The 13500-nt window shown below is 45.0% G+C and overlaps 1 protein-coding gene across 6 annotated transcripts in view; it reads right to left on the minus strand.

Annotated features, from left to right (window-relative positions):
• Positions 1–13500, minus strand: part of L1CAM (L1 cell adhesion molecule) — a 791676-nt gene that overhangs the window by 291662 nt on the left and 486514 nt on the right. The gene's annotated exons all lie outside the window — the stretch shown is intronic.

Genomic DNA, 13500 nt, shown 5'->3' on the forward strand with positions numbered 1-13500 from the left:
GTAATTGGAAATTGTGTGCGACCAAGAGAAGAAAGGCAAAGGTTCGGAGCTGTGGCTGTGAACATTGTGACTAGGGAAAGGAAAGCAATCCCCTAGTGCCTGTAAACCTTTGAATTGTGTCAAGGAGCCAAGAAAAGAGAAACCACTTCTTGCCATATTGAACTGTGGAAGTGAGATCAAGGGAAGAGCCATACCTTCTGAAACTGTGCATTGGAATGAGTCTTAGAAACTCAGGGGAAGGGAAACATCTCCTGAGGATTGCAGAACTTTGATTAGTTATTTTTGTTCCTTTTGGAACTTTATGCTAGAACTCTGGAAAAGAGCTGCAGATGACCAGTTGAAAGATTATATCCCTTTTCACTATATCTTGAGTTTAGCGTGAAAGGGTCAGATTAGGATTTGGATACAGGACAGCAAACTTTACTTTGGACATTCTGACACAGACATCCTTTAGTTACGTTGAGGCAGGGAAACCCCTTGTAGAGATAGGGCAAGAAAGGATTTACTCCAACCCTCTTTTCATTTTAATAAATGTCTTTACCAACCACTACAATGTCCTTGTGTCCGAGTCTTACTCCTGATTCCTTAGAATACCCACGCAAAAGATATCCAATTCCACTTTTGAAGACCATCCACTTTGTGCTGTGCCATGTGCCTTACTTTAATATCATGTTACTGCTGAGTTCTAATAAATTTTCACAGCAAAAACACTTCATTATCCCTGCCTATCACCTAATTCTATTTTCTTAGCTGTAATGATTTGGTGGGTTAGGAATTGCTTCAACCATGCTTTAAATTATTCGATACATGTTTTATTAATTTAGTTGTGTGGATATTTTTAACAGATCAGCTGTTGTGTTCTTATGTATTGTTGAATGCATTTATCAATACAAACAATTTATGGTGATGATGGTCATGATTGTGTAAAGATTTTTGTTGCTGGCTTCTAGATCTGCCCTGTGCTTCCCGGAGTGTTTGTGCATGTAGAGGCAGCCCCTGTGTCCTTGCACTCTGCCTCTTTCTACTCATTTGCTGTGGAGTTAGAGATATAGCCACAACTCCATCATCAGTATCTACAGCTCCGGGATATAAACATAAGACCCTACTCTGGCACAGAACCAAAACCATATTCTGGCACCAGCCCCGAAGAAGTTAAAAGCTTCCTTTCAATACATAGGCTCTGACTACAACTAATGATTATTTCTCACATGGATAGTTAGATCCTGGGAGGGGATGTGCACAGAATGATTATGCTCTCCCAGGTTCTGCAGGGCATTTCCACTGCGTGCCAAATCCCAATCGCCTTGCAGTGTGACTATGTTGTACCAGCCCTATCAACCTTAATCTGTTTGATTCTTTGCTGTTTCCCATTCAGATATTAGCTTCTGAAATCCACTGATTGGCCCAACCTTAGAATACTAACACGAAACGTAGAAATTCTTCTTCACCGAACCTTCTGCAACCGCTGGAAGTGTTAATTCTTGCGCATTCCCGATGGATTGTTAACAATGCCTCTGATTTATAGGAAGCTGCACTGACATGTTGTCACTTCTGCCCCCAAACCTCTGAAGGTCCCAATAAGATGGTTGCTGTTCTTTGGTATTCCCAAAATGTAAACCACAACCAATGCCGCTGGAGAGTTTGGATACGCTCTGGATGAAAACTAGATCTGTAGAGTCTCTACACAATCTGAAAGATCTCTTGATTCAGTGGGAATGCTTGCTTGTGCTACTGGATGTCTCGGGGCATTTGATAGGGTGAAAGACAGGGCACCTCTTTCTAAATTATCTGCCAGAATTGGATTTGGGGGACTGGCCTGGAGTGGGTTGATATTACCACTAAAGAAGGTTTTAAGCTGTTGAGATGGGCTACTCAAGCTCTCTATCATTGCCTGTGTGGTTCGATGTGCACCAGGGTTCTAGTTTAGCACTGCTGTTATTCTCTCTGTATCTGCAGTTGCTGGGGGCTCTGATTGATGGGTGTGTTGTTATGTTATGTTATGGTACTGAGTTTTATGAAGCATACTTTTGCAAAAGCATCATGGTTCTGAAGGACATTAGGACGAAAGGATATTTAAAAACAGAAATGTTTTTAACAGGCGGCGGAAGATGAAGTGATCCGGGTAGCCCAAATCGGGAATGGTACAGGATTCTATAACCTGGCCGCAAGAACTGAGGACAGTCCTCTCATTTGGGTACGCTCAGACCGAGGGATGATCATCAGTCGAGCTTTCGCAGATCTTAGTGAGCGTCCAGGTACATAATCTTGAAATTTCTCCTGCAGGAATTCTGGTCCCAAGCCATAAAAGGGACGTTGGACAATACAGCGGGACTGGAAAATAATCTGCTTCTGCACTGGCAACCAGTGTAATGACTGCAAGTCTGGGGAAATATGTGGCCCATAGACAGTGTTAGTGGCCACACGGGCCGCTGAGTGCTGCAGCAGCTGAAACTGGTGGATAATATAAGCTGGCTGGGCCAGGAACTGGGAGTTGCAGCAGTCGAGCTGGCTAAGTAACTGGGACGACACTACCAGAGGGCGAAGGTTCTCCTGGAGAAAAGGCAGAACTTATTTTAGTACTTTACGTTGGAAATAGCCAGATTTACATAATGAGCTGACATGGGCTGTGGCTGAAAGGTATTCTGAAAACAGAAATTCCAAATTCCTGGCTACCAGGACAGGTACCGGAGAGGGGCCTAGCTCCAAAGGCCTGAAAGCAGAAGACCAGAGCAGTGAAGGGGAAAGAGAACCAGGAGACCCACGAGGGGAGGCTGAAGGACCCACCACCAGGTTCTCTGTTTTGCCCTCATTAAGTTTCAGTCAGTTTCTCCCCATTCAGTCACTCACTGCCATCATTCATCCCTGCAGCTGAGCCATGGTGTACACATTGGCAAGGTCCAGATGGACAATAATTTGGGTGCCATCAGCGTAGGAGTATGATCGAAAGCCATGGGACCGGATGAGGAGCAAATTAGGCCAAATGTATATGTTAATGAGTGCAGGGGACAGTGCCGAGCCCTGAGGAATACCACAAATAAGTTGAAGACAACCCGGAAGAATAGATCTCAGAGAGAACTTGTGACCTGTCGGACAGGAATGGTGAGAACCAGGCAAGCACCTGATCCGAGAGGCCAGCTTGGGAGTGGGAACAGCAAGGTAATGTGGTCCACCGTGTCAAAGACCACTGAGAGGTCTTATTAGATCAAGCCCACTGTTGCCCCCTGATCTTCTAATCTGGACAGGTCATAAATGACCGAAACCAAGACACTTTGCGTGCCCCGGCCTGGGTGGAAGTCAGATTGAAACATGTCCAAGAAGTGAGATTTTTCTAGGAAGTCTGTGAGGAGAAGGGAGATTAGAGATTCAAGCAGTTTCATCAGGAATGGAAGCAATGCGATTGGGCAAAAATTAGCTGTGATCGCAGGGTCAAGAGAGGGCTTTTTAAGTAAGGGAATAACACAGGATTTTTTAAGATCTGCTGGTATCAAGCCGTTTGAGCAAGAATGGTTGATCACTGTACATAGTCATGGGGCAATGTGCTCTATACTCTCCTGCAGGGTAGCAAGAGGTATTGCATCTGATGGAGAAGCTGATTTGAGGCCCTTTGTAGCCCTAATTATCAATGAAGGTGTAAATACTGGAAGACAGACCATTTACCTGTGTTGTTTGTAATTGGGCACTGTGGATCCGTCTCGGTCCATGGTAACCCAGTGGCAGCAATAGTTTCTTGCATATTACTGACTTTGCTAACAAAAAAGTCAGCTAATGTGTTGAATAACGCTTGTGAATGGATGATGGTGTCCTTTGAGTCACCATTAGTAGAAAGGGAACGCACTAGTGAAAAACGTTCCTTGTTAAGTGCCTCTTCCACTTGCGTGGTGTAGTATTTAGTTTTGGCAAGACAAATTGCTTGGAGGTAGACTTGGGAGCTAAGCATAAACAGGAGTTTATCCATCGGTGAGTAGTAGACCCGCCATTTACATTTGAGTTGGCGTTTCTTTTTACGCAGTATTTTTAGGGCATCATCAAACCATGGTTCAGAAATGAAAAACAAAATTGAGGTGTGCTGGTGTGGTGAGGCGCTGGGTTAGAACTAAATTTGAAAAGACAAACTATAGTCAATGCGACCCTTACAAACCAAATAAGATTGGGTTGCTGCACGAAAGAGGGACCAGCAATCACCTCAAAAACTGATAATAGATACAAACACTTGAAAAATGTCACCTCTAAATGATTGCGCAGCCCTAAGCGAATGGTAAATGTCCTATTCAAATTGAATGTGTAACTGGACAACAAATAAAGTGAAACAAAGAGTCCAAAGCAATAGATTCTTCAGTCAAAGAAACACTGTTGAAACAGATTTTATGAGTTGATGCAAAAACAAGACTGCCGACACGTGTTTCGACCCAAAACAACGGGTCCTTTTCAAGGCAAGACGTATGTTATTCAAACTGAGTTGGAAAACCCAAGCCCTCCTTAGGGGCAGATATATGGGCCAATTCTAAAGTAGTTGATTCTCCTCAAGAATATAAAGGGCAAATACCTGAAGCAGTCTCTGTTACTGATACATTGTGGCACATTCCCAGAACATGGGAGTTTGTTCAAACGTTGCAACTGTAAGTTCAGGGGCTGGTTCCCCACTGTGGCCAGAGTCCAAACGCTTCACGAAATCAGTGATTTGAAGTGATGGTTCAGAAATGTATGGTTTCCGAGCATATTTGAAAAGGTGCCAGCATGTCAGCTACTACCCTAAATGCCTGTGCGACTGTAGACATATCTACATCTAAAGGGTTATCACCAGTATCGAGAGTTTTCGAGATAATGTCTTTGTTAGAGACCTGACGCCAACAGCGTTTAAGTACCTATCGAAGAGTGGGTTGTGTGCAAGGGGCAGGGGTCTGAAGCAAAGAAGGTACCGCGTGGTGGTCAAACCAAAGAATGGCAAATGATGCAAAAAAGGTAGCTAGAGAAGGAGCGGCAAAAATTAGGTCCAGGGTGTTGCCATGGACATGCGCACGCCCATAAACTAACGGCTCTAGATTGAGATAATTCCTGGCATCCATGAATTGTTGTTCCCCAATATGTGTCAAGCTAATGGAGTAGATTGAAATCCCCCAAAACCACAAGATTTGGGAATTCCAAATATAGGTTAGCAGCTAGTTCCAGAAACTGCTTACAAAACAAGCAGACACATCCAGGCGGTCAATAGATTGTAAGAATATGGATGGCAAACATTTGGGAAGCCTGATGCATCCCAAAAGCAATTCGGCTTTGAGGTTATGGTCCACCGAAAGGATTTTGGCCATCAGAAGAAAATTATAGGAACTCCTCCCAACACCATTTTAACCCAATGTGCAATCCATTCGCAGTAGGTCATAGGTATCCGGAAGGGCTTGTCTAACTGCGGGTCTAGAAGTATCTTTTAACCACGTTTCAGTAACATAGAGAAGATCACGCTACAGGCCATAGCAGGAGGTGTCATGTTCAACTAAAGAACATCTGTTTGCTAATAATGATGTGAGGGCTGCAGTATAAATTGCTGTGGCTGACTTCACAGAATCAATATCAGGTGGAAGCAGTGGATTACAGGGGGGCAAGCTTAAGTAGATCCTCACAGGACCAGGTGATGCAAGAGTGGTCGGTGAGACTGCTTTGCGTGGCCCAAGGCCTGGACTGCGCACGGACGAGCAAAGGCGAGCTGGACTTTGGCGCGACTTCGGTGCATAAGGCTCTAGCCCACTGCCCTCGTCCGCTGCACTTCCGGGGAAGTCAGATACTTATACACATTGTATTGTGGCAGCCGGGTCCCTCCCACTGTGAAAACAGTAAGGAAAGACTCCTGTGTGCCTAGTGTGTGGGTGTCTGAAAGAAAGACCGCCTCCAACCAGGCACGAGAACCTGGTGGCTAGGGGAGGAAGCCAGGCACCTTCCTGCTGGCAAATCCAGCTGCAAGGAAAGCACAGATAATTAAAATAAAACATACAAACAAATGTGAAGAAATGTTTTAACAACTGAAAAGCTAGGCGCCCAGTCACACGCCCCACTCGAATAGCGAGTGAAAAGGAAATTATTAAAAGTTACCAGGAATGGGCAAATAAGCGTTAAATGAAGCAAAAAACAACCCAACTGTTACTCAGTCGTAACTGGTGTCTGAGGTGAGCTGCAGCAGCTCTTCCTAAGAGCTGAAGATACCGGGTCCCTCCCACTGTGAAAACAGTGAGGGAAGACTCCCGGTTGCTAAGTGTCTGAATGTCTGAAAGAAAGACTGCCTCCAACCAGGCAGGAGACCCTGGTGGCTATGGGATGAAACCAGGCACCTTCTTGCTGGCAAATCCAGCTACAAGGAAAGCACAGATAATTAAAATAAAAAAAAAATAAGTATTCTACATTCATCAGTACACCAGTGACACCCAACAGTACCTGAGGTGCCCTCACAAGAAGATGTCCACCACCTAGGGAGAAGTCTATCAGTCTATCGATTCCTCGATGTCGGCTGAAAGCCTTACGCGGAGTGCCTTGAAGACTGATCTTCGTTTATTTGCCTCAGGTGGCACGAATAAGGTTTTTCAGTCTCGGCTCTCTATTCCTGCCCAAGTGGCGTGTCTCCATCTTTGGATTTGACTGCTCATTCCCTCGGGTTCCATCAGGACAGCAGGCCATTCGTTGATGGTGATCTCCAAAGGTGCTTTGCGGACTCTCATACCCATTTTTCATTCTGTGACTACGCTGGTGCTTGGGGAAAGAACATATAATACCCTCCCCCAATCTGATCCAGCCTGCACAGGATTCTTTTTGAAGCCAGGATCCAATTGAAATTGGGCTTCATTGCACATAAGGCAACCCTTTTCCATCAACTTCCTCCTCACCTTGCTTTCAAGGAAGGTCAGGTCGACAGCGGGCATTTGATAACACATGCAGCAAATTCCTTCTGTGCCTGGACCTTCCCAGAACTGCACAAATACCACTCCATTAATCAAGTATTCGCTTGTAATGTTTTCAGGTTGTGGAATTACGTTGCCGTAGATTTCTCCAAATACAATTTCACCTAATCAGAAGTGACCAAATTTATTTGACCGAAAATGGTAGGTAATGTGGTATATGCATAGTGCATAATAGGTGGGGTCTGGGATAAGGGTATAAGTTAGGGTAGGGAGGGGTAAGGGGACTTTTAAAAAAGTAGAAAAAGTAAAATGTGATTTTCGTACTTAGGTTAAATAAATTCGGTTTATCCGTGGAATTATGCTGATGTCCATCTGCACCTTGCTCCCATTTTTCAAAGAATGAAAAATGCTTGTGTTTCCAAAATAATCTATTAGCCTTTTGTTCTCAATGTTATGCTAGTTATACTGCCTCATCACGAGTTTGGCGGTAACCCTTGAATAAAACTGTGATTGGGAACCAAGTGGAAGAAATAACTATCTTACGTTGAAAGTAATGAACATAGCAAAAGTAATGACATCTTAAATGAAGAACGTAAAATGATGTTTCTTCTTTTATCACAAAGGAAATGTGAAAATATAGGTATTTGTTTTTCATGTGTATTTCTTCTTTATTTAGAGTATCAGGAGTAGATCTGCCACCTCCCCCCTTGCTCCAGCCCCGCACATAGCTCCTCGGAGGCCCACTTTCATACGCCCCCTTACCTATCACCTTCTGTGATACTTTCGAAGTGGGTGAAACTTCCTGGTCCCCCAAGCATCCTTCCAACCCACCCAGGATACAATCACCTGCTCTAAACCATACTGCTCCTGATCAGGTGTGATTTTCTTTTTGTTGTCCTCAATTTCATGATTTTTCCATTACATTTTTAAGTTCGGTTATTGTCGCTTTCTTTATTTTTAGCCTAGTTTATTTCAGTAAATGTATCCTGTGTCAGTAGTCTCCTTTTTTGCAGTCGTGTTTACTGTGTACCGCTGAACCGGCGTTGGTGCGGCCATTCTTTGCGCCTTAATGCACGCAGTACTTGTGAAGTAAACGATACAAACTATAAAAAGAATGCGTTTCCCTCAGCTCGTTGAGATGGAGTATCCTTTTCCGGCAGAATCAGAGACATGAATAAAGGAAGCAGTGTGTGATTTAATTGTAAGGCCATGTCATAGAAGGTCACCAATGGCGCAGAGCATGTAACTCAATTGGGAATTGTGTGGTTGGTCCGCAGCCTGGAGCATGACATCAGAAGCCTTTAATTGAAGACCAATAAGGACCCCATGGCTCATCCTGGATGCCCGTTTCCTTCCTCAACAAAAAATAAAAACAACCGGGTCTCATTTCTTTCAACTTAAAAACCTGTACATTTCTGGGGGAAGGTAAGGTGAACACATTTGTACACAATGCCCCAACAGTATTTCGAGATTCTTGCCCAAGAAGTCCACCACACGCCCATAATGGGGCATATAACGTTTTAACGAGAGCCATGATTCTGCCAGCTCAAATCAAAGCATTACATTTCACCCCAGACCAACTCCTTGCAAGTCATTTCACCTCTAGCCCAACTCCTTGTATGTGATTTCACCTCTAGCCCAACTCCTTGCAAGTCATTTCACCTCTAGCCCAACTCATTGTATGTGATTTCACCTCTAGCCCAACTCCTTGTACGCCATTTGATTGAATGTTTTGGGCAATCATTCCTCCATCACCACAACGATTTTGGCGGTTTCTGTTTTTTTCTTTTTAGTTATATTCCTGCCTTCTATTACGAAATGGGGGGAAATATACTTCTGCCTCTCTTTTAATTCACTCGGGTTTCTTTTATTTTCTTTTCTATTTTGTCTTGTTCTTAAGATTTGTCTGCCCTAATTTACATGACTCTTCAATTGGCATAATTACAAGGTTGCCATTAACCCTCTGGTGATATCGGCGGGTTATCGGCAACCTCGCCTTACCGTTTCCACCGCCTGACATCCTGGTGTTACCGGGATATCACAGGCGGCGGTACTCTAAGTTCCCATTCCCATGTCGTCCCATAGGACTCCATGGGAATGGGAAAACTGAAGCACTGGCAGAGTTGTTAACGGGACTGGTGCTTCAGTGAATTTTCTGCCATTAGGGGCCTGAACTACTGGCAGTTCAGACCTGCCGGTTGTTTAGCCCCTACTGGCAAAACAGGGCTGACCCGGTCCGTAAACGGTGCCACTAATGTTACCGGCACCTTCATTTCCAGACGGGCTCACTCGTAATGAGGCAATATTTAAATATTTCTTTTTTTGTTAAATTTGAGATACAATTAAAAAAAAAAATCAAATTTCGACGAGTCTTACATTTAACGGTCGTGCATATTAATGGTTTTGATTTAAATGGGTTGCATTGAAATCGTTTGCATTGAGATGTGTGAGGTCAAATGCGACTGTGCCTCCTACTCTGGCTAGGTCTAGAATAGCTGGTGCAGGAACCATTGGTGCTCACTGTGGCAATAGTTATCCGTTGCCTCGCCACGCGGGGGCCATCCTTTAAATGCGCAGCCCGCTATTGGCAGGATTCCAGGGCTGTTTTTAATGGCAGCTTCCGGAAGGGTGTCTCTCGCACATGCCCTAATCCCTTCTGCATGAGAACTCAAGGGCAGCACCTGGGCTCCCAACCATGGGTGGACTGGAAACCAAAAGAGGCCCCAGAAAAAATATTGTAAGTGGCCCCATATTACAGATTTTCAGCAAGCCCAGCCCTTTTTCTATGGGAAAATGTGGACATTTCACACATAAGAAGCCCAGGGTGCAGAGGCCTATAGGGAAATCTCCAGAGTTCCACATAGTCCAGTCCACCCCTTCTCCCAATATCGGTATCATCATTTTCCTGCCCCAAGCATTGGCATTTTAAACAGTGTCACCCGGGAGTCTGCTTTTGTGCCTACGTTTGAAAGTTTCATTTAGGTAACAATCCCTGTAGGCGTGGGCCATACTGTGTATTAAAGGCCCACCACTCCAGTTAGTAAGCCCAAGGGAAGTGAGGGCCTTTAAGTAGGCGGGAGGGGCTTGACAAATATAATGTTTGGGCACTAAAGGCCCAATTTCAGCGGAAAATACGGGACAGAGAGATAATGATGTCTTTCGCTAAAGAACAACAACTTCAAGATGGCCACCATAGAAATGGATGACACGGGCTCCAGGCTAAGGCTCCCTTTGATTTCCATGAATGGTTGTGGATTCCAGAGGAGAAGTGGACTGCAGCCTCGGAGCAGAGGCAGGGAAGTTGCAGGGTTAATTGGGAACAGTGGTTGCAAAGGTGTAAGGTGAGAGTTCAGTTTGTGGCAGGAGAGAGCAGGTCGGCGGACGCAGCAGAACAAGGGAATTTTATGAGCCTTTTCTTCTCACAGAACCCTCTCAATTGGCGTGTCCATCTCCAAAGAAACAATGGGCAGTTTGGCTGGCATGACGTTTGTGGTTCAATGGTGAGGGCACACATTCTAGAGGACACTTTGCTCGCCCTGTTCTGGGATACCTTGACTGACATGTCCATGCCCAAATGCCAGGTAGCTGTGGACCCATCTTCTGAAAGCTGTTCTCTGATTCCCCGCGTCCCGTGTTGGCACAACAGAGGCTAAGTGAATGATGTTACAGGAAAGAGATATTTCCCTCCACCTGCACTGATGCAGTGACCAGGATGCAGTTTATGCTTTCAGGAAGCACGGCATATTGGTGCTCTCCCGTGGTGTCTTTGGATACCTTGAAGGGCATATCATGGCACCAAGCAGGCAGCAAGGCGGAACTGTGCAGGAACATGGCCAGGCTTAGGAACATGCCGCCAGCAAAACGCACGGCCCACTGGTGTGCATCTCACCCCTTCCTCCACAATCCTTCCTCCACATTGACCAAAGCTGTTTCCCGGGGTCCCAGATATATGCAGGCAGCGGTGCCCACCAATAGGGAGCGTCATGCTGCTGGGCACAGATAGCTTCTAGATTCCAAACCTCTCATAGCCTCCCTCTGGGTCAAGAACCTCTGCTTGGCAAGCAGAGTGCTGCCTGTGTGCAAAGTCTTGGTCAAAGGATTGTTCACCTGGGCATCATTTGGAGGCCCTTCCTATGATGACAAAAGTCTTGATTCCCCTTTTCATTGTCAATCACATCTATGGATTGTTTGGACCTTTCTCATTGGTGGCCGGGGACACTGGGGCCAAATCTGCGCTTGTAGGAGGCATTGAGAGTTCATAGCCTAGGTCTCCATGGGCACTGTGCCCACCTCCCACCATGAGATTTGGGATGGTGTACTGCTTGGAACCAGGACTTGAGAAGGCATATGAAGTCGTTCTAACCCTAATGGGCTGCATGCGACTGTGGAAGTGTGGCTTGGATAAGCCATAACAAACACGCCCATCCAGGAAGTTACCAAGACATCTGTGTATTGTTTAAGGACACACCCACAGCTAGTCTATCGCAGAAATACAATGTTGATCCTGAAAATTCAATAATGTAAGGCGATGTCAAGTTTGAACTTTAAACACAAGTATACATGAATGTTTATAATGGCACTTTTTTAGGCTTATAGGAATGCATCACTGCCCCCTACTGGAGTTTGCGGCTTTGCGCGAAACACACCAAGCAGGATCTGCTGCCTCCTAGGCTTGTCTACACTCGGTCTGGTTGAGTGTTCAAGGCACACCCTAAGGAGGTCTGTGTGAGGCAGCAACTGACGCAGGGTAACATGACTGTCATCATTGGCAATGAATATTAATGTCCAATCAGAATTCATTTAAAGGTGTTTAAAACAAATATCTCTTTATTCAGACAAGAAAAGATGTTAGAATAATGATGCCCAGAGAGAACGAGTAGTATCATGTGCGTCCCGTTGTGGCCGAGGGAAGGCCCCCATGCAGGTGGTGGATGCAGCTGTTCCTGTGCTGGATTCTGGGGGCACCTGAATCCTGGTTCTTCTTGATCTTTCAGCTGCATTTGATTTGCTCAACCTTTTGATTTTGATCAACATCTCGCCCTTTTGTATGCGTCTGAGTGGTTCTGTCCTGGCATGGTTCCCTTCCTTTCTGTCCCACGGCACACACTTTGTATAGGTGGGCTCCCACCAGGTTAGAACCGTACCTCTGTTTTGCAGAGTTTTTCAAAGGTTCAACCCTATCACCCACGTTGGTTAACACCTATATGGGACCTCTGGAAGATCTTTTGTCATGAATGGATGCCAAGTTCACCAGTACACAGATGAGACCCAACACTATCTAAGGATCTTGACTCTGGACTGTATCCAGCGATTTTACGGTCAGTTTTTTATTCGAGGCATGTTATACCCAAAAATGTAAACCAAAAAAATAAAATTTGAAAGAATATATATATGTGGGGTATTAGTGGGGGTAAGGGCTTAAAACAGGTGGGTTGATTTGGGGGGGTTACAAACAAGGGGAAATGGGGAATTTGGGGGGTGAGCCACCTAAGTAAAAAATGCCTTGAAGAAATGTTATTCGGTAACATCACATAGAACCCTCTGGACAACGTTCTGTGCCTCAAGAACTGCTTCAGTGCCTTCAAAGATGGGTTGTCTGCTCTTTCTCTTAAGCCGAATCCCTTTAAATAGAGTCTCTTTTCATTTCCTCTTCTTGCTGGTCAGCACTTTTTTCTGATGATCTTGCTCCTCTCACCCCTTTTAGTATCGCTCTTTCTTTTGTGTCTTTTGTTAGATCTCTTGGTTTTATTTTGTATTCTAATGTGAACTTAAAAGCTCATATTTCTCATTTTGCCAAATCTAGTTGTGAGGAATTCGACCATCAGCATGGAGGGTGTGCGCTCGCCTGCGAATTTTGAAATTTTTAATTAAATAGAATGATGGTAGATCAACCTCAGGAAAATGTGTGGGGCTAATCCACACACATTTTCCTATGCTCACACCATGACAAATGCATAGACCTGTGTACTTGGGTGGCCACAGCCTACATGCACAGTCCACCCTGTAATATTTAGTTGGAATGTGACAGCCAGGAGTACACTAGGTCATCTCTAAGGAAGGGGTAGGACCAAGCTTCCCCCTACCATGACCAGCATGATTCACTAACAAAGGCTCCATGGATCTGCCCCGCTCTTTTGTTAGGCGATGCATCTAGTGGCAGTGATTAACATACCAATGAGAGGGTACTTCATGGGGCATGGCTGCAGAGGTTAACAAAGGAGACAGGAAACCCAAAAACCTTTCATATGTAATTGTGCCAACCTGAAGCCAGCTCCCACCCTCAGTATTAATGACAGTGAGCTGTCATGTCTGGGACTGTGTGTTTAGAGTCGGTCACCCCGGTAGGGGGACCCCATTCATAAGGTATGAGTATGTGGTTTGAGGAGCCAGAGAGTCTGGTCTTACCGCAGTTTCAAGGGAGACCTGCCACTTTAATCAGGAACCACAGATAGATCTATCAACCAGAGAGAATCTTTGATCAACAGCAGACAGCAAGATGGGTGGGACTTAGTATCACAAGTTTTCCCACCTTTACATTCCTTGTTGCAAAGCACTCTGGTTATGACCTTTCGAATGCAGGAGATTGTTGGTGGGGACCCAGGATTTGATAAATAAGGTA

This window comes from Ambystoma mexicanum, chromosome 2p (assembly GCF_040938575.1).
Source record: "Ambystoma mexicanum isolate Mex_15411 chromosome 2p, UKY_AmexF1_1, whole genome shotgun sequence".
In the NCBI taxonomy this organism is placed as follows: Eukaryota; Metazoa; Chordata; class Amphibia; order Caudata; family Ambystomatidae; genus Ambystoma; species Ambystoma mexicanum.